This window comes from Lactuca virosa, chromosome 6 (genome assembly GCF_052849685.1).
Source record: "Lactuca virosa cultivar CGN04683 chromosome 6, Lactuca_virosa_CGN04683_v6, whole genome shotgun sequence".
Taxonomy (NCBI): domain Eukaryota; kingdom Viridiplantae; phylum Streptophyta; class Magnoliopsida; order Asterales; family Asteraceae; genus Lactuca; species Lactuca virosa.
Window position 1 is genome coordinate 178,634,683 of NC_136431.1, and position 20,946 is coordinate 178,655,628.

At 39.1% G+C, this 20,946-nt stretch overlaps 1 pseudogene; it reads left to right on the plus strand.

Moving 5' to 3' along the window:
* The first annotated feature begins 11,012 nt into the window (after positions 1 to 11,012).
* Positions 11,013 to 11,696, plus strand: LOC145120674 (early light-induced protein 2, chloroplastic pseudogene; annotated as a pseudogene).
* Positions 11,697 to 20,946: the final 9,250 nt, after the last annotated feature.

A 20,946-nucleotide genomic window follows, 5' to 3' on the forward strand; every position in this document is an offset into this window, starting at 1 on the left:
AAACAAGTGTGACTTTTTATTGATTGAGTTGACTTACAGATAGAGATTTCAGATTGTCACATCATCCCCCCGATAAAGGGAATTTCGTCCTGAAATTTAAGATTAATAAATACACATAGACTAAGGGAAAAGATGAGGATACTTAAGCTTCATTTGATCCTCTCGCTCCCAAGTGAATTCGGGTCCTCGCTTGGCATTCCAGCCGACCTTCACTATCGGGATACGACTCTGTTTCATTCTTTTGACTTCTCGATCCATGATTTCGACTGGCTCTTCCACGAAATTAAGGTTCTCATTGATCTCGATCTCATCAAGAGGGATCACAAGGGTTTCGTCAGATAAACACTTTGTATGATTCGAGATGTGGAAGACGGGATGGATATTGCTAAGCTCTTTGGGCAGACGAAGTTTGTAAGCTACGGGACCGATCCTATCGAGGATCTCGAATGGTACTATGTATCTCGGATTCAGCTTTCCACGCTTTCCAAAGCGTATCATGCCTTTCCAGGGTGAGACCTTCCAAAGGACACGATCACCAACCTGGAACTCCAAAGGTTTTCGTCTCTTATCGGCGTAGCTCTTTTGTTTATCTCTTGAAGCCTTTAGTCGTTCCCGGATTTGTACGATCTTTTCTGTGGTTTCACGGATGATTTATGGGCCTGTGAGAGTGCTGTCGGGGACTTGACCCTTAGCTAGCTGCGTGTCACCCACCTCAGCCCAGCACAGAGGGGATCTGCACTTACGGCCATAAAAGACTTAAAACGGCGCAACCTTGATACTCGTATGATAGCTGTTGTTGTAGGAGAACTCGACCACGGGAAAATGGGTGTCCCACGACTTACCAAAGTCTATAACACATGCTCTTAGCATGTCTTCTAATGTCTGAATGGTCCTCTAACTTTGCCCATCGGTTTGCGGATGGTAAGCTGTGCTCATATCCAGCTTAGTTCCAAGAGCCTTCTGCAGTGACTGCCAAAATCTCGAGGTAAATCTGCTATCCCGATTGGAGATAATGGACACAGGCACACCATGCAGACGGACTATCTCTTGAATGTAGATTCGTGTCAGTCTTTCAATCTTGAAGGTTTCTTTGATTGGCAGGAAGTGAGCGGATTTAGTTAATCGATCGACAATTACCCAGATGGTATCGTACCCACTCGGAGATTTGGGCAACTTAGTGATAAAATCCATCGCAATCCTTTCCCACTTCAACTCAGGTAATACTGGCTGTTGAAGTAGACCTGAGGGCTTTTGATATTCCACCTTCACCTTGGCGCAAGTCAGACACTTGCCCACGAAGGTAGCGATCTCTGCTTTCATGTTTGGCCACCAATAGAGCTTTTTGAGATCCAGATACATCTTATCCGAACCTGGGTGAATGGAGTACCTAGTCTTGTGGGCTTCGTTCATGACAACCTCCCTGTAACCACCGAACTTTGGGGTCCAGATCCGGTTCATGAAATAGTATACTCCGTCTCCCTTGACCTCTAAGTTCTTTTCCATTCCCCTCAAGGCCTGAATTAACACGTTCTCTGGTTTCAAGGCTTCCAACTGAGCCTCTCTGATTTGTGCGGACAGATGAGAATGGATGGTCATTGTCTACGCCTTCACTTTGCGACCCGAATACTCTTTCCGACTGAGGGCATCTGCAACCACATTGGCCTTTCCGGGATGATAGCGTATTTCGCACTCATAATCATTGAGTAGCTCTACCCATCGCTGTTGCCTCATGTTCAATTCTTTCTGATCGAATATGTGCTGTAGGCTCTTATGGTCAGTGAAGACAGTACACTTGGTTCCGTAAAGATAATGTCTCCAAATCTTTAATGTGAAGACCACTGCTCCTAACTCTAGGTCGTGAGTTGTATAATTGACTTTGTGCGCTGTCAGCTGTCTTGAAGCATAGGCAATAACCTTTCCTCGTTGCATGAGCACACAACCTAGGCCCTGATTGGATGCATCGCAGTAGACAACAAAGTCCTCCGTTCCTTCTGGCAGGGATAAGATGGGTGCGCTGCATAAGGCCTGCTTCAATGTTTGGAACACAGTGTCTTGCTTTTCTCCCCAACTAAAGGTTATACATTTCTGAGTCAGGGTGGTTAAGGGCTTAGCAATCCTAGAGAAGTTCTGGATAAATCTACGATAATAGCCAGCGAGACCCAAGAATTGACGGATTTCTGTGGGTGTCTTCGGTGCTGACCAATTCTCGATCACTTTGATTTTGGAAGGGTCCACGTGTATGCCTTCCTCTCTAACCACGCGACCGAGGAAAGTTACTTTTCTGATCCAGAATTCGCACTTTCAGAATTTTGCATATAGCTTCTCTGCCCTCAAATTTTCTAGCACTAGCCTCAAATGCTGCCTGTGATCTGCCTCGCTCCGAGAATAGACAAGTATGTCATCAATGAATACTATTACAAAATTGTCTAGGAAAGGGCAGCACACCCGGTTCATCAGATCCATGAATACCGCGGGTGCGTTCGTTAGACCAAAGGGCATCACTACAAACTCATAGTGACCATAGCGAGTCCGAAATGCCGTCTTAGGAACATCACCCACATGGACTCGTAACTGATGGTACCCTGACCTTAGGTCTATCTTGGATAAATAGCTGGCTCCTTGACGTTGATCGAAGAGGTCGTCGATTCTGGGTAAGGGATAACGGTTTTTGATGGTATGTTTGTTCAGTTCACGATAATCTATGCACACCCGAAAGGATCCATCCTTCTTTTTCACGAATAGAATCGGGGCTCCCCAAGGTGAGGAACCTGGTCTGATGAATCCCTTGCTGAGTAGCTCATTGAGCTGGCTGGACAACTCTTGTATTTCTGCCGGCGCTAGACGGTAAGGGGATTTAGCTACGGGAGTAGCTCCAGGGATTAAGTCGATTCGGAACTGGACTTGACGTTCGGGAGGGATTCTGGGAAGATCTTCGAGAAAAACATCGGGAAAGTTGCAGACTTCGGGGATGCTCTCGAGGTCTTTAACTTCCTGTTTCTCATTAACGACATGGGCTAGGAATGCATGGCACTCCTTTCGCAAATATTTCTGGGCTTTGATGCATGAAATGATACAAAGGTTTGAGCTAAGTTTATCACCATAGATAATGAGGGCTTCGCCGGATGGAAGATTGAGACGAATGAATTTTTCATAACAAATGATAACAGCACGATTGGGGCTCAACCAATCCATGCCAATGATGACATCGAAGCTTTTTATGGAAATTGGCATGAGGTCGATTGGAAAAGAATGGTAGTTTAGGGTAAGAGTATAGCCTATGAATACGTCGTTAGTGCTCTATTTCTTTCCGTTAGCCATCTCTACGGTGAATGTTTCGGTTAAAGGTTGGGATTTATGCTTGAGTATATTCTTAAATGCATGACTAACAAAACTTCTCTCCTCACCAGAATCGAAAAGAATACATGCATAAGAGTTGTCGAGGAGGAACGTACCCGTAACAACAGTGGGATCAGCAACTGCCTCCTCCTGGCCCATCGCTAGCACTCTCCCTGTGTTACCAGCTGTTGTTGCCTTGGGACAATTCCTTTTAAAGTGCCCGATTTCCCCATATCCATAACAGGCTTGATCAACGCCCGCTCCAGCAGCCTGATTGGTCGTTTGGGCTGGTGTCTTGCAAAATCGAGCCGTGTGCCCCTTTCTGCCACATTTATCGCATTGCATCTCTCTACAAACTCCCAAATGATGGAAGTTGCATTTGTTGCACAAGGGCAGGTTTCCAGCATAACGGCTGGGAGTTGTTGGTGTAGTGGGAACAACAGCAGGAGTGGTAGCGGCATGAACTGCCACTACTTGTTGTTTCTTTGAGGGCTCCTGCGAAGACTGGCCCTTACGCTTGTTCCAAAACTTTTTCTTCCCACCACCCTCCTTTGGTGGTTCGGGAACGACTGCTACTATATCAAGATCAACCCCGTGATCTATAAGAGTTTGCGCTAAACACTTGGCGCTGTCAAAAGTGGAAGGTTTAGCGGCCAAGACATTCCCTTGAGTTGGGGGTGTCAATCCCCAAATGTACCTCTCTATTTTCTTGCTTTCCGGGGTGACCATCCCTGGACAGAGAAGAGCCAAATCGCAGAATCTAGCTGTATAGGTGGTAATGTCAGAACCCTTCATCTTCAGGTTCCAAAGCCGTGTTCCAATTTCTGCATTTCGCCTCTTGGGCAGTACTCAGAAAGCATAAGTTCCTTTAAACTCTCCCAACCCATGGCATTTGCTACTGGCAGGGTTAGGGATTTGACCCGGCTATTCCACCAAGTCAATGCTCTGTCGGTGAAGGTGCAAGCGGCAAAGTTCACCTTGTTTGCCTCAGAACATGCGCAAATTTCGAAAATTGATTCGATCTTCTTGAACCACCGGGTTAGGGCAATGACTCCTCCATTACCGTCGAAATATTTGGGCTTTGCATTCATGAAATCTTTATAGGAACACTCCTTCGGGTGTCCCTGACTGCCGTCAAGATTTTGGGGATGGGTACCACTTCCTGACCCGCTGGAGCCACCATGATTTATTTGCGCCATTGCGGCAGCCACAACGGCTGTAGTTTCCGCCTGAAACATGACAGGATCGAACTGAGGAGGTGGTGGCGGCGGAGGATCATTGTTCTTCCTGTTGGGTCTCTTCTTGGGAGGCATCTTTCTCTAAAAGATACAAGGGGGAAAATGACGATAAGCCTCCTATACGATCATGAATCGAATATTTTCAAGCAAGATATATCTTAATCCTAGAACAATAATAGATACCTACAATGATAGTTACTAACATAAACAAGGAATTGCAAGTCTTTCATTTTTGAGGGTTAGTACTACTTATGCAGTGTTATGAAATCATAAAATATTCCTATAGTATTTTAACTATGTGTTTCATTAGTATAAGATTTGGCGAGTTTTAGACTTGTCGCACACCACAGTCACTCCCAAACACATGTTAATCATATCTCGGACAAATATAGTTGATCATGTTATATTGGCCCCACATATGACTACGTACATAACTATCCAGGTTTAACCGTAGTGTCCAACTCGCCCTAAATACTTTTATGTAGTTCTTACTATGTTATAGATTTTTGTACGTATATATACTTGTATACTTCTTGTAAAAATACTTGTATTTTTAAAGTATACTTTTAGTTTCAGAGCACTCCGGCCCCTTTAGTGTTTATAGTTGGATACCATGTAAGGTTCGGTATACTTAGTTCACTATAAACAATAGCTCTAATACCAATCTGTCACACCCCCAAACCGAAACGGTGGAAACGTTCGGGGGTGGAGGACGTCATATGTAGTATCACAACCATTGCATCATAGTAATCAAAGCAAAACAACCATTACATTGAATATATAAAAAGGTATATACATCTGTTTGATTCATATTTATATACATCAAAAGTATAACAAAATATAAAAGATGTGACTTTATACGCTCCGTCTTCTCAAAATCTGCTGAGGTACCTGTCTACTGATTTTCTGAGAATACAAGCAATTTTGAAAAGAGAGTATCAACATTAAGCTGGTGAGTTCATAAGTATGTTTTTGTGATGAAAACCTGTTAATGAATCAGTGAAAATGTTTATATGCTTCCAAGAAAATCCAATATTTTCTAATGTATGAGTTTGTTACCATGATCTACAAGTACGAAAACCCTGGCTATCACCAGTATGTATAGAATGTTCTGTTGGAAAAACCCTGGTTACTACCAGTATGTATAGTAATTTCATTAATTAAAATAAAACTAATTGAAGTTATTACCATTCATACATTAATCATATTATTTAGTACAAAATTTATGAGTTGTTATAACCATACTTGACCATTGAATTGCCTGAACGACGTTCTTCAGGTGTCGGAATTGAGATGACTTTGTCACCCAGGCCTGCCGGCCTAACTGTAGTTAACAGTTATGGTGCGGGATTGTCAATCCTGTATAGATCTATACACAAACTCACGTTCTCCCGCAAAGAGACTCTGGTTATAATCTCAGGACTTTTGTTAGTACTTAAGTAAGTACGCGAATAATGCTTACTCATAAAATGCTATACTAACGATTAGGTATAGAATAAATGAATCCATTGAATTTAACTTGCTGTTTACATGTCTCATAAACTACACCCTATATAGTTTATATGTTTGATCGCATTGAATCTATGATTTGTACATTGATAAGATAATTGTTCCATAAACTATACCTATTATAGTTTATATATTTGTTAATGTATTCAAATCATGTGTTATACTGAAATCTCTATGATTATGTTGAAAACTTCCCTTATGCTCAGCATATTACAAAATGGAAAAAATATCTAAATATTTATAAAAGTATGGAAACCGTATAGTTGTATCAATTGCATCAGTTTTAAGTGTATTGAAATCCTTTTTGTATAATTTCACAAGATCATTTATGTTTGGCTTGTATTCCCCCCTGAAAACGTTAAAACAGTAAAGGTATAGGGGTATGAACTCACCCGATTGTGAGTGACTTGAATGAATGACAAAGTAAGATGCTTGGTATGCTAAGTGGAGTCCCGAGCACAATAAGGTGCTATTAATCACATAATAACATGTATAGGCCTATAACTAGTGTCTATAATCACTAACAATCATAGGAAACAACCTTAGGATGTAGCAAACACTTATAATGAAGTGTTAGAACCGAAAATGAGGGACAAAAAGTAGTTCACGGCCAACCACCATGGGTTCATGGCCTAAGATGTGTTCACGACCCATGAACATATGAAGGGTTCACGGCCCACACATGAACACTTGAAGGGTTTACGGCCCATCTAAGAAGGGTTCACGGCCCTATGAAGGGTTCACGACCGTGAACTCTTGAAGATCATAAAGATGGTGATGAAAGTGATGAATCAATGGATGAATATGAAGCACTTTACATGAGTAAGATGAATAACAAGTGAAATGGGGAGAATCACTTACGTTTGTGGGTGAAAAGAGGGCTTTTGTTGGATGAGTCTTGAAAGAGTCTTGAGGAGTTTTCGGCCAAGGAGGGAAGAAATGAGGAATAAATGAAGGAAAAATATATATATATGGATAGGGGTTCACGGCCAAACATGGGTTCATGACCGTGAACCTAGTTTGCGGCCGTGAACACCATTGGATGAGTTTTCTGGTTCGATTGCATTCCTCTAATCCCAATCTAACACTTCTCAACATCCAATTCTTAAGTTTACTAAGCTTAGAGACTCTCAAACTGACCTTAATCACAAAAAAAACGATAGCAGAAACAAGTCTGACTTTTTATTGATTGAGTTGACTTACAGATAGAGATTTCAGATTGTCACAGTTTTTCCCAAGACCCAATAACATAAAACATGAAGATGTGCACGATCACACCTTCGCCTTCCCGCAATCATCAGAAGTACCTGAAACAATAAAATGAAACTGTAAGCCAAAGCTTAGTGAGTTCCCCCAAAGTACCATCATGCAACATATAAAATACATAGATTAGCATGCTGGGTCCATAACCTCCCGGCTGGATTACCTTGGCCCACAACCTCCCGGTTGGATTGCCCTGCATACCACATACTGGGTCCACAACCTCCCGACTGGATTGGCTTGGCTAGTTTATGGTGTTTGACCTATTTTGACCCAATGATATTTTGGATAATTTGGTAGTAATTTAAGTCGGACAATATTTTTGGATAATAGGTGTCGAGTAGAGCTGGTTATCGGGGTAGAGATTTATTCAACTTGTGTTTAGACTGAGATGCGAGTTTTCCTTACTATGCTTATGGGTCGAAGGCACCAAGGCCGACCCAATGGATTGATATCGTGTTAGACAGGGCCGGTCCTGTGGATTCAAATGACCAGGACGAGCCGGAAAAAAAGGCCCTTATGCCCTAACGTGTAATGAAATAATTATATAAACTAAAGTTCTTTATATATATATATATATATATATATATATATATATATATATATATATAAGAAATTTAAATTAAATGTTGAATTGTCGCGTAAACAAAAACTAAAAAATAAATTAAATTAATAAACAAAATGGCAAGTATAAATTTATAAAAGTTGAGGGGCTAAATATAGAATTTTTGGAAATTGATTTAGTAAAGAGAATTAATATGTAGGATAAATTGTTAAGTATGATCATAAATTAAGGGTAGAAATTGTAACTTGAAAAATTTAACAGTTTATAAGGGAATGAAATAAGCCCCCGTTAAAAAGGTACACTTGACCTTAAAAAGAATCGAACCCGGGCGTTGTGCATTTTGTTTAAATAAACACGTTTAAACCAGCTGAGCCAAAGGATATTTGTGTTAAAAATCTGAAAACATAATATATATTAATACCTTAATTATATAGTTTTGAAAAACTCGGGCCCTATTTTTTCCGGGGCCTTGTGCGGGTGCACACCTTGCCCCCCCTTAGGGCCGGGCCTGGTGTTAGATACTGACTGATGATATGTTGAGTATGCAATTGATATGTATGATTATCTGATAGTTATTGATATACGTTAGACTGGTAGATCTATAGGACTACCTGTGATTATTGGCAGTATAATCATCTGTCTGTTGAATATGTATATTATTTGTTATATGTCGACATGTTATGTTGGGGTTGAGACTACTACTTTGTGCTGTCAGTCAACAGACCGGGGCAATCCAACCGGGAGGTTGTGGGCGAGGGTAATCCAACCGGGAGGTTGTGGACCCAGCATGCTAATCTATGTATTTTATATGTTTCGTGATGGTACTTTGGGGGAACTCACTAAGCTTTGTCTTACAGTTTCAGTTTATTGTTTAAGGTACTTTTGATGATCGCGGTAAGCCGTATGCGTGATCATGCACATCTTCCTGTTTTGTGTTATTGGGTCTTGGGAAAAACTCTGATTTTGAATAATACTTTTGAAGCATTGACTCTTTTTGTAAACAATGTTCGTTAATGGTTGAAATTTAAAATTTTTAAATTTCTATGATTTTTGGAGTGTTACATTGGTTTTGGCTTATAACCGATCCAAACCCCCACACACCCTTGTTAATCATCAAAGAAGAATCCAATTAGAACTAACTCTGATAAACAATAACAACCATAGGGTGTTAGAAATCCATTACCTCAAATGTAGGGATCTTTTGATGTCGAAGAACATTAATCAAGATAAATTAATAATGATAATCAATTAAACCAAAGGTCTTTTGGCCTAGAACTATCATATGTTGGAAAAGTGACCCTTCCTAATGTTAGAAAAACGGGTTATTTCGATTGCTTGGATTCCACTGAAAGTCGTGATAGACTTTCAAATTGAAGTATTTCGATGGTACATTCAAAATCTCAATTAGATAAAATACAATGACAACAATAGAGAATGAAAAGGTTATGATTCTTGTGTGTACCAGATTCAAATGACCAAAAGGGATATAACTCGTTGTCCGAAAACTGTCATATTGACAGTTACAAACTGCCACAAAACCGTCACTAAACTGACTTAGTCAACTTGACTTTTATGATCAAAATTTGACAAACAAGAACTACATATTTAACATACAAAGCAAAGCTAACAAGTTTCCAGATACTTGTAAAAATCAAATGATGTCAAAAAATTAGATGTCACAAAATCTAGTATTGACACATATTTAATAAAACTTATAGATTACCTCTTTATATATCATGGAAATTTATTCCCAAGGTGATACTTAACCCACTAACAAATTTTGGGAGTAACGATATAACGATATCTAATCATTACTCCTCCGATAAATTTTTGGATTCTGTGGTTGTATTTTTGGATTGCTAATAAGAATAGAAAAGCTAAAATCATTTGGGTCGATTGACTTCGTAATCCTACTTTAGCTTGCACTCTTATGTAATGTTTTTTTTTTCTAGCTAGCTAGTTTTTATAAAATTTTATGCCATTCCAAAAAAAAATTCCTTTAATATATTGGTGGACTTTGAGATACTATTAAAAAGGTTCTCTAGCCACATCACACACCATCCTCCCCCAACAACCACCACACAATAATATCGATTTGGTATATACCAACAACTCTCTCTTTCCCCATCTCCCTCAAATCGGTCTTCACTTCCTTACTTTTCAGTTTGCTTTTTAATATTCATACATGGAAACTCATTTTGGAGCGGTTAACACACATAAATGTCCTTAATATTGGAATCCCTCACCAATGAAGTAGCATTGTTAAGTAAAGAATGTAAGAGACGATCTAATTTCCTCTTAATATACATATCTTTTATTAGAGACCAACCGCTGTCATCCTCAATATAATTCATGTGTCCCTAAGTCCATTTTCCAATTCTTTTTGGTTTTGGCAAACTTGTATATATAATTTCCTCCTTTTTTAGTGTTCAATCTCCTACACATCTTTTCATATGCCATAAGCTTTGCTTTAGTTATTGCTTTCTTCTGCCAACTTCTGATCGCCTTGTATATATTTTTTTCACCTCTCCTCTTTCCCACTTGTCACTACTTGATAGAAATTTTTTAACGCAAGTTTCTTTATTTTGACCATAGATTGAACCTTCTTGCTCCACCATTCCGATTATTAGCTTAGCCTTTCCTGCTAGACGGATATGACCTCCTACTACAATTACCATGTAGACCGAGACCTGCTACTTGTAACTAACCTATATTAATTATTTAATATAAAATAGCGATACAACATTAATGATAAATATTCAAAATGCACAAAAAGTCAACATGAGAAATTATATTGCAATAAATTTGTTGTCAGGTGAGGAATACAATGCGTAAATGATTTACAGAACGAAATTAGTTCCAGACACAAGTTAAAACTTAAAACCCTAAAAGAGCCTACAAATTTCAATCGTCGACATACCCCACCACAAAGGCACAAACAATCAAAGAAACAAGTGTAGATGTAGAGGCCTTTTTCACCACAACCACCCTTCATCGGCCATTTCGAAGGCTACGTGAAATGTCACAAACGTGGCCCTATAAATATCCACTACTTTGTCAGTTTGTCTTTAACCCCTCCCCCCTCCCCTATAAAACCCTCCACCCTGGCCTCCTTAACCCCCATCACCAACTACCTTCTCTTCTCCCTCAAAAGTACCACCATCTTTTCCGACATGGCTGCTTCTTCAATCTTCATGGCAACTCCCATCACACTCCTCAAGAAAACTCCCACCTTCTCCGTCAAATGCATGTCACAAACACCTCAAAGCGGTGAACCGGAGGTTTCAAAACCAGCAACCACCCCAACACTACCACAGATCAACATTCCTCCTCCTCCGCCACCTGCTCCAAAGGTCAGCACGAAGTTCTCTGACGTGTTGGCGTTTAGTGGACCTGCACCGGAGAGGATCAACGGAAGGTTAGCCATGATAGGGTTTGTGTCGGCGATGGCTGTGGAACTGAGCAGCGGACAAGACGTGTTCACCCAGATCGGCAACGGCGGTGTTGCGGTGTTTGTCGGGACAAGTGTGGTGTTGACGTTGGCGTCGTTGGTGCCGTTGTTTAAAGGGGTGAGTGTGCAGTCGAAGTCGAGTGGACTGATGACGTCAGATGCAGAGCTTTGGAATGGGCGGGTTGCGATGTTGGGTCTGGTGGCTTTGGCTTTTACTGAATATGTTAAAGGCAGTGCCCTTGTCTAGATAATGTATTATAAACTTTTCTATTACAGAATTACATCTAAGATAGGCAAATGTATATTCTTTTGAATATTTATGTGTATCGATTTACCATACACAGGAAAAACATGTTTTTTGATAATATAGTATAAAACACATATAATATCAATCAAATTGAACGATTGTGGTATCTTTCAATATAAGATTCTTTTTATAAAAATAAACCAACAACATACTAAGATAAATTTTAGAGGAATGAACCTAGATTAGCAATATAAGAGTCAAAATCTACAAAGATATTGAAATCCTAGTTTCACAACATCCTCTTTGAATGTTGAACTGAGGCGATCTTCATTAATTGAGACTGAATAAGTGGCTAAGTCCAGCCTAGTCAATTAGCCAATTTAAGATGACAAGTATACAAAATTCAAATGCATTACATAGCTCAATTTCAAACAAAACTGACAAAATGACTTATGCTATGGGGAGTGGTAACACTCAAGCCACCGGAAAGCGTTGTCAACTCAGCGTCACGTCAGCTCCACCACCAACTCACTAGACATTAGAAATAGTTACCACTCCATATCATTTATATTTTTATTTTTTAACATTAGATTAAATAAAAAAACATAATTATAAACTTAAGTAATCATTTTACTAATTAAAAAATCAAATAAACATATTATTAATTTTTAAAATTAAATAAACATATACAGTTATATATAGTTGAGGGTTTAACTTAACTCAAAGAAAAGTAAGAGGGTATAATAAGATTAAAAGACACAATCTCAGGGAACAAATTTGTAACTCCAATTAAAGCAAATATGAATCGTCTTCTTCACCCGTCTACTTCACCCGTTTTCTGAAAAACGGGTCATTGCTCAATACCATTTTCTTTCTTTTACTTCGATGGATACAAAGGAAAAGGGAAGAAAAGGGCCAAATACCTGACCGTTGCTGCTGCTGCTTTCTTATTCATCGTCTTCATCCGTCTTTGCACCCACGTCACACCCAAACCACCGGCCTTAGGGGCGGGGTGTTCACACGTCCTTAGGCCGGACACATCAACAAGACGCGTGGGTTAGTCCTCCCACATTGGTTAGCCTTAAGCACTTATTAAAAGCTAGTCTAATTCTCGTTAGTTTGAAATCTAATGTTATCATCAAATCTATACAAGGTTAAGATTGATATAAGAGTAACAATCTCCAAAAGCAAAATAATGTATTCAAAAGAATATATATATATATATATATATATATATATATATATATATATATAAAATGAATTATGTCCCAAGCAGTACTGTGTATGAGTATAAGATTACTATTATCTTGGGATCCATTAACTGATAACTAAGCATACTTCCAAGTTTACTATATGGAATTTAGTTAAGGATTAATGTCAAATTGGGTGCATGCACCCCACTCAAAGGCCTTGTATCTGTTACCGGTCCCAAGTGATATCTTACAACGGTTGTTATTAGAAGATAATTTTTAGTATTTATTGTATTTATCTGTATGCTAGTTTATCTCCTTTGTCATAGGGGTAATTTTTGTAATCATCTCTATATATTGTTATGTTAATATGAATACAATGATAGGTTGATTATATCAATTATTTACATGGTATCAGCCGTTCACCTTCTTTCTCTCCACTTCGATTTCTAATTTCTTCCTGGGATATTATCATGGCTCCATCATCTTCCTCCTCCTCCACCGATGGCCCGTTCTCCATGAACACTCTATTACATATGCTGACTATCAAGCTTTCATCCAACAATTATCTTCTCTGGCGCAACCAGATGCTTCCCATCTTCACCTATCAACAACTATCAGGGCATATCGATGACACTTCTTCTTCCCCGCCGCCTACCATCACTGAAGTAAACAAAACTTTTCCAAATCCTGCTCTTACTCTATGGAATGATGCAGATCAGCGTGCCATTATTCTCTTGCACTCCTCTCTCATAGAAGAAGCAACGGCTGGAGTATTGGGTCTTTCCACTACTCGACAGATCTAGCAAGCTCTTGAATCTGCTTATAGCAATTGCTCTGTTGAACGCGTTCAATCCTTGTGTGATTCTCTTCGTCAGTTGACCAAAGGAACATCTTATGTTCCTGATTATAGCCGTCGTTTCAAGGCCATCTGTGATTGGTCACCTGGTTGTTGAAATCGACAAACTACACTGGTTTCTCTGTGGCTTAGGACTATCCTATGAAACATTCTCTACAGCGATTCGAGCCACAAAGCCAGCACCCGTCTTTCGTGATCTCGTTACGCAAGCAGAAAGCCACAAATTATTTTTGTTGTCTATCCATGGTGCTCCTACTCCTCTGGCTGCTTTTCATGTGCAATAAAACCAATCATCTCATGGTCGGGGTCGTTCCACCTCTTACTGTGGGAACAACTCTCGAGGTGGCAGGGGACGTGGTCAAGGGAGACGACCTCCTCATTGTCAACTCTGCAGAAACAATGGACATTATGCGTCTTCCTGTCCCAATCTCCACACCTATGCCAGTCAAGCTGCTCCCTCGGTTGAATCTTTATCGAAGGCTTTCCATGACAAATTTCATGTCACCACCAACACTCCTTATTGGCATGTTGTATCCGGGGCCACTGCTCATATGACCCCTGTAACGCCCGCAGATTCGGGCTAGTCAATTTAAAGACAATAAACGTAAAAAATGACTTTTTGATGGAAGATTATTTAGAAGGAGTAATCTTAACCAAGTGGTAGTCTATGTTACAAGGGTTCCATACATATAAAGAACACCGGAATCTGAGTTATAACTAAGAAGTTATGACCCGTCGAAGTTTCGCGACGGAACCGGCACGGCACCGGTAGACGTAAATAGTGAATTTACGATAGAGGACTTTTTAGCCTTAGCGATCTAAACAAAAGTTGTAGTATACGTTAAACCGAGAACATACAAAAAAAGAACGCCCAAATCTGACTTCGTATGAGGAAGTTATGAATTTTCTAAGATTTGGCATAGCAGTGCACGACCCGAAACTCGAATTTTAGTTCGAGCGGTTTTTGGCCTACGCCACCTAAATGAGAGTTGAAGATCTCATTAATAGGAACTCAATGATAAAAAGACAGACGAAAACGGAGTCCGTATGAAGGAGTTACGAATTCTTCGCGGTCATTTAACATTCTAATCTCCTCCTACTGTTAATATTTAGAATGGTCGAGAATTAGCCGACAGAGTCTAAATGAAAGTTGCATATCTTGTTTTTACCTACACGTGGATATAAAGAACATCGAAAACGGAGCTCGTATGCGAGAGTTATGATTTTTCTAAGTCGGGAGGTTGCTGTGCGAGTTTGGGTGACGTGGCACTATCATAGCCGTTGCTTTCTCTCCAAGGCAAGGCATTAGATGATGACACATGGCACTGAATCGGTGAGTCAATGACCCAACTCAGCGAGTCCATCAGTCTGGCAGCCTATAAATAGAGGTGTCGGGCATTGCCATTTCTTCACACCTCTCAAGCCTTCTTTCTCTCTCTAGAACCTCTCTCTAGCTCTCCTTAGCCCCCCTAAAGCCTAGGAAAACCCCCTAGCACCCGAAGGAAACCCCGAGGCTCCCGAAGGATCCGAGAAAGGAGCTTTTCGGATCGGAAACGCTGCTCCAATGAAGCCCGGTTTTTAATAAAAACCCGCTGTAAGTGAGTTATGCTTACCCTACTTTAAGTATAACTTATGTTTAAGTTCATTATCGTTATTATGAACTTATAAACATGATTTATCACTGATTCTAAGTCGTTATACTTATTGATCTACTTATGGGGATGATGTCTAGGCTGTGATTTAGTGAGGTGTTTAAAGTGGGATTTCCAAACAGTATACTTCGTATACCAAACGGACCCTACCTCCGATATGATCCTACCTGGTTGTTCCTTACTTGATAGATCATGAAGTAGACTTTGAGTTAATGATGAATCTAGAATAATAATTAGTCGCAATGAATATTAGACTAAAATCTAGTGCTAATAATACTAGGTTTCGTCGAAAGAAAATAAATTGATAGAAGCGAAGCGCTGTCTGAGTTCGGAATCACCACCTTAACAAGTGAGTGCATAGTTACTTTCATATTACACATAGATATGAAGTATTTTATATAAATTACGTGCTATGTGTGCATATTATTTGAATACTTGCTTCCTGTGCCGGATGAACGATTTTATACATGTTTTAAATAATTTAAACTGTATATGTATTTTATATCTACGAATATGTTGGGATAAACATGGGTAGATGAATGATGAGAGATGAAAGATGATATGAGTGAACGTTGGAAGCTATAGACTTAGTGCCTAACAAATAACATCGGCAACTATGGACTTAGTGCCTATCGAATAAACGTTGGTAGTTATGGACTTAGTACCTGTTAGATAAACGTTGGTAGGTATAGACTTAGTACCTATTAGATAAACACTGGTAGCTATGGATTTAGTACCTGACGAATGAACTTTAACAGCTATGGAATTAGTGCTTTACGAAAGAACATTGGCAGCTATGGACTTAGTGTCTGTCATATAAACCCTGAAAGCAATGGACTTCGGAATGAATGAATGCATGATAGATGACTCTTAGGGTAGACCTTTAGAGTAAGGAGGATAATGGGGATGGGTAATTGAGTTGATTGTTTGATGTTTAATCATAATAATTAAATTATTGTGGGTTGAAAACCCTATGTACTCCCCAGGTTTCCCAACCTGACCCACTCAAGCTTATTTGTATCACAGGTGTCGATATGAAGTTACATTACATTGAGAGATTAAAGAGATGTAGATCACTAGTGTAAATGAATGTAAGTTCTGTTTATGCTTATGTTTCTGTATTGACAATGACATCCCAAATATTTTAAAATGAATAAAAATACATTTCTTCGGAAATGCTTTGATAATGTATTTATCATGTTTTACTGGGAACAAATTCCGCAACATTTTTTATCAAAAGAAGTACTCTGATTTTTATAAAGCATAAACAAAATCGGTCTTTTCTGGCCGTGAAAAAATGGGGATGTCACAACCCTAGATCGTGAAACCCTACATCACTCAGCACCATACCAAGGTAACAATGAAGTAATCTTTGGAAATGGCAAGAAGCTTCCCATCACTCATACATGTTCTTCTATTATATCAAACATCTCATTCCTTTAAGTGATGTTCTTGTCATTCCTAATCTTACAAAGAACTTATTATCTGTCAGTAAGCTTACCAAGGACTATCCTGTTGATGTCCTTTTCTCTCAACCTTTTTTTTTTGCTATTCATGATCGGAAAAAAAAACGGGTACTTGCTAAAGGAAGCTGTCAAAATGGTCTTTATATGTTGAAGGATGAACCCGAAGCCTTGGTTGCTATCTCTAGAGTTTCCACTCAAGCTTCTTATGAATTTATGGCATGCTCGTTTAGGCCACGTGTCTTTTGATATTATTTCCCTTTTAAATAAGTTAGGTGTTTTATCTATTACTTCATTGTTACCAAAACCAACTGTTTGCACTGCTTGTCAACTTGCAAAAGGGCAAAGTTTATCTTTTAATATAAATTACAAACATTCATCTCAACCTTTAGACCTAATACATTGTGATTTATGGGGACTAGCTCCCGTTTGTTCTAAATATGGTTATCGATATTATGTTGCATTTATTGACGATTACTCCAGGTTTACTTGGTTTTACCCACTTAAAACCAAAAACGAGTTTTTATTCGATCCTACATATTTTTATTAATCTTGTTCAAACTCAATGCTCGAGAAAGATAAAGGTGTTTCAAAGCGATGGTGGCACGAAATTTGTGAATCACATAGTCTGCAAAATTTTTGAAGACATACACACCTCAGCAAAACGGTCGGACGAAACGAAAACATAGGCATATTGTGGAAACTGGCTTAGCAATGTTGTTTAATGCTAAAGTTCCTGCATGTTATTGGGTTGATGCATTTACCACAACTACATTTACAATTAATCGTTTACCTACTCCACTATTGTCTAACCAATCCCCATTTCGCTTGATCTTTAATCACGACCCACAATATGCCAACTTTCGTACATATGGATGTCAAGTATTCCCATATTTGTGTGACTATTCCAAACACAAATTTGAACCTCGAAGCATCCCATGTGTGTTTATTGGCTACAATAAGCAACATAAAGGGTACAGGTGTCTCGATCCAGCATCTTCTCGTGTCTATATTACTAGACATGCAAGATTTAATGAGCAAGTGTTCTCGTTTCATGGTACATCTCTTAACCCAAACTTATCTCAATTAACTCTTACTACTTTTCTTGAAGAACTTCCACAGTCTTCATCGTCTCCTTATGTGACAACTAGTATTACTCCACCTGCCAAAGCTAATGAAAATACTACCAAATCGTCACCTTGTGCTCTTTGCAAGCCACCAGACGAACATCGATACCCACCCGGCACTGTTCTACCTGAACATGTCCATACGGATGCTATTTATCCTTCACCAGCTGTTTCGCCTACTACAGCCCCTCCTGACCAGGCTCCTGTTTCACCTGACCATCCGGTTCCAAGCACATCATCGCCTAGGCGACCACCTAAATCTTTTGTCTTGAGTCATCCAATGATTACCAGGTCCAAGACTGGTATTTTTTGACCGAAACATCAGGTTGATCTAGCCTCCCTCGCTACTAGCTGTCTTCATGTTGCCTTAATATCGTCAACTGAACCCAAAGGTTTTAAAACGGCAGCCAAAGATCTAAAATGGATGGATGCCATGAATGAAGAATTTGAGTCTTTGCAACAAAATAAAACGTGGACCTTAGTACCATTTCCTGGTCTCACCAACATTGTAGGGTCCAAATGGGTCTATCGCATCAAATACCACTCAGACGGAACCATCGAACGCTACAAAGCTCGATTAGTTGCCCAAGGATATACTCAAATCCCGGGTCTCAACTACTCTCTCACATTTGGTCCGGTTGTTAAAGCATCCACGGTGCAAATTGTCATTACGCTTTCCGTCTTGAATAATTGGAAGCTGCATCAACTGGATGTCAAAAACGCATTCTTAAGTGGTAACTTAAATGAGATGCTATTCATGGAACAATCTCCGGGATTCATCATTCCTCAGTTCCCCAATCATGTGTGCAAATTATCCAAGGCGTTGTATGGATTAAAGCAGGCACCACGTGCATGGTTTCAACGCTTAAGCACATTTCTTATTTCTTATGGATTTATATGTAGCCGTGCAGACACTTCGTTCTTTATTTTTCTCAAAGACTCATGCATTATGTACTTACTGGTTTATGTCGATGACCTCATTATTACTGGAAACAATGAATCTGCCATTGCCACCTTTATATCTCGTCTCAATCACGAATTTGACATAAAAGACCTTGGGGAACTAAATTACTTCCTTGGCCTTGAAGTTGCTTACACGGACAATGGTCTCTTCCTCACACAGACAAAATATGCTAGAGGCATTCTTAAAAGAGCTGAGCTTTTGGACTCCAAATCAGTCAGTACACCTTTAGCTCCACACAAATCCCTCACAATGGATGGCTTGCCCTATTCTGATCCTACTCTCTATCGGTCGTTAGTTGGAGCCCTTCAGTACTTGACCATAACTTGACCGGACTTATCTTATGTTGTTAATCAAGTATCTCAGATCCTTCATGCTCCAACCATCGATCATTTCCAAGATGTTGAGAGAATACTTCGGTATGTTAAAGGCACCATTTCCTTGGTCTAACTTATAGTCGTCCTCACAAAGCTTTCGTTGTCGGCTACACTGATGCTGATTGGGCTCGTTGTCTTGAAACACGTCGCTCTACTTATGGCTATTCAGTTTTTCTTGGTGGAAATCTTGTTTCCTGGAGTGCCAAGAAACAGCCAACAGTCTCCAGGTCTAGTTGTGAATCCGAGTATAAGGCAATGGCAAACACGACTACAAAAATTGTTTGGCTCACCCATTTACTTCGAGAATTGCATGCTTTACCACCAGACCGTCCTATGCTTCTCTGTGACAACAAAAGTGCTCTATTTATGACCCATAATTCAATTTCACACAAGCATGCCAAACATATTGACTTGGATTATCACTTTTTTTCGGGAGATTGTTAGCTCGGGTAAATTATACACAAAGTTTGTTCCAACCAATCTTCAAGTGGCATATATCTTCACAAAAAGTCTTCCGCGTGCACTCTTTGAGAAGTTTCGTGCAATGCTTCGTCTTGGACCACCACCTTTTCGATTGAAGGGGGTATTAGAGGATAATTTCTAGTGTTTATTGTATTTATCTGTATGCTAGTTTATCTCCTTTATCATAGGGGTAATTGTTGTAATCCTCTCTATATATTGTTATGTTAATATCAATACAATGATAGGTTGATTTTATCAATTATTTACAATCATTCTGGAGGTTTTCTTTTCCCAATGTATTAACATTTTTTTTTGATATTTTTGAAAATTTTAGTTTCTTAGAAAAGTATACAAAATAAAATATATAGCAGCTTACTTGAAGATATGACCGTTTATCAGGTTATTCTCTTGAAGTATCTATTTCTAGATATGAACAAATGTGTTTGTCTTTATCCTTTTTCCTCTTTGCCAATTATTGATTAATAAGGTAATGGTAGTTCTTGGTAAAGGGTTCACCTCTGTATTGATTCTTCATTCTAATTAAATGTTTGGTTTCAACAATGTCCAGTTGAGTAGTTCTTTAAAAGCACATTTTACCATTTGCATCTTTATATCAATCCCATGAATTGGGTATTCCATAAACAGAAACTCTTGGAGCTCAATAGTGTAGTTGAAAAAATTTTGTTGAGCCCACCACTTCTATGAAATAGGAGACTTTTTTCAATAAACTAAGTAGTTCCTTCTTTATGGATCATCTTTTCGTTTCTCCTTTTGAAAGGTCTCCTAGTGACACTTTTATGTGCTAATGAAACCCAATCCTTATGGCATGCTTTTTGGATATGACAATACGTGACTATCATGAGCTCATTTCTACTTAGTATAGTCATACTCTCCTAAGTCTCTAAATATTTTACACTCAAAAGCATTATCAGATTGTATGGCTACATTCGATTTAAGTACTTTGTTGGGTTTAAGCTTTGTCATTTGGAAGCTTTGTGAACTTTATGGGAATGTATCTTGTACTATAAACATGTTTACTAACATTTAGGAATTTGTTTAGAAGGATATCATTTGTGATATTTTTTGTCTTACACCAGACTTATTTCTCAACTCAAATGTTTCAAGTAAAACTAAGTGTCTTCTTGATTCGATAATAAACCATTGGTCATCTTTCAGATTTCAAGTGTTTTGCATATCCCCTCAAAACCTCTTTATATTTTAACACAACTTCAAAAATCTATTAGTTATC